This window comes from Lottia gigantea (assembly GCF_000327385.1).
Source record: "Lottia gigantea unplaced genomic scaffold LOTGIsca_443, whole genome shotgun sequence".
NCBI lineage: Eukaryota > Metazoa > Mollusca > Gastropoda > Lottiidae > Lottia > Lottia gigantea.
Window position 1 is genome coordinate 32,689 of NW_008709554.1, and position 1,983 is coordinate 34,671.

Sequence of the window (1,983 nt, forward strand, 5' to 3'; positions counted from 1 at the left end):
AAATATGTATCATAACAGATTCCTCCAAACTGTATTATAATAGACTCCATATAAATTACCCAAAACCACAGACAAGAATCACTAATAATAATACAGTATAAAATAACCGCATTAAAAATGTCTTTAATTTTAAAACACGAACAAAAAAAATTCGAAGGAGACGGTTTCTTCTCTGCGCTAACATCTCTCATCCCCAAAGTGGCCAATTTTATCTCAAACAACAAATTTCATCTATGTATTAAATCTTTCGTATTAAAAATATATGGTGTTTATTTCATTGTTGAACAAATATGTCTTTAATAAATGTCCATCCTCTTAAAACGTATTTCGGTGCGGGAGACATTCAAAAGTCATTGGGTTCTCTTCCTGGATTCCTGAAACATTACCTCAAAGTCAAAGTTTTTGATAAAGATGAAATTTGGTCAGCCGATTTAATCAACATGCCAGTCGAGAGAGGGTACAAGTATTGTTTGACGGTGATCGACATATACACGAGATACGCTTGGGTCTTTCCCTTGAAAAACAAATCGGTCTGACTGTCAAACAAGCATTCGAAACCACAATGAAACAATCCGACAGACGACCCCTAAAGTTGTGGGTTGATAAAGGAAGCGAATTCTACAACAGAAATGTGAAATCTCTGGGGTTTGAAATTTACAGCACGCATAACGAAGGTAAAGCAGTAGTGATAGAAAGATTCAACAGGACTCTTAAAAGCAAATTATTCAAGAAATTCACGGAATTGAAATCTCAAAAATGGCTTAAAATATTACCAGTTGTTGTCGACGAATACAATAACAAAATACATTCGTCTATAGGTGTGACGCCAACGCAAGCCTCTAATAACCCGAATATCATAAAGTCCGTCAACACTCGAAACAACTTTGAAAACGAGATTAGCAATTTGAATGTTAAACCCAAATTCAAAGTTGGAGATCGAGTTCGTATTTTTAAATATAAATCATTGTTTCAGAAAGGTAACGTTGGGTATCGGACTAACGAGATATTTATCGTTGATAAAGTAAACAACACATCACCTCCCACGTATGAATTGATCGATCAAGACAAAGAACAAATCACAGGAAGGTTTTATCAAAATGAACTTCAAAAAACTGACTTTTAAAAATGAATCTCGAAAATGAAGATTTAGATGAAAGGTTAAGAAATTTAGATGTCGACAAGCATTTACTCTCTCTTAAATTAAGATTTTTTAAATTTAAATGTAAATTTATCTTCAAAATATTATTGAATGTGTTTTATCAGAATGTTATACAAGTTTTTTCAAACACAAACTACGTATATATTTCGTCAATTGGGTCTTCAGCAATACTTACCGCCTACTTCGAAAAACACCTCAAAAAAATCAACTTAAAAAATGAATGCATTTCTCGATAAATACGGAAAAGACACGACCACAAACTTTCAACTTGTAAAATGGGCCAAGGAGTTGAACGTCTCGCCGTTTTATTATTGCATGCGAGATGAAATTGATGAACTGAAATACAAAAAAGGTAAATTTTACGCCATCACAAACATTCATACTTCGGATCAAAAAGGAGTTCATCACTCTGCTCTACACAAAGATTCTTCGAATAACTTTTATTTCTTTGATTCTTTCGGTCTAGAACCAACAGAAGAGATAACGAAATTGACTAGCAAACCAATCAAATGTTCTACGTTTCAAATTCAAATGCCAGGACAAAAGCTGTGTGGACAACTGTCGCTTTGGGTTTTATATCGGTTGAGTTTGGGAGAAAAGTTTGAAGAAATTATAATAAATTTAACTCAATAAAAATGGCAAACAAGTTTGGATTAGGGTCTTTACCTCTAGAATCTAAAAATCCCATGAGTTCTACGGCGTTTATAAACAAAGCGAAACCTTCTTTCGTGGATCAAATCGGAGACACCTTGCAAGGAGATATCGATATGAACAATTTCAAAATAACTAATTTAAAGTTTCCAGGAAACGATAACGATTCCGTG

General features: G+C 33.6%; 1 protein-coding gene across 1 annotated transcript in view; it reads left to right on the forward strand.

Moving 5' to 3' along the window:
- The window catches only part of LOTGIDRAFT_175830 (hypothetical protein), a gene marked incomplete at both ends in the record, with an annotated part of 4,307 nt that overhangs the window by 774 nt on the left and 1,550 nt on the right, over nt 1-1,983 (forward strand). The window lies entirely within an intron of this gene.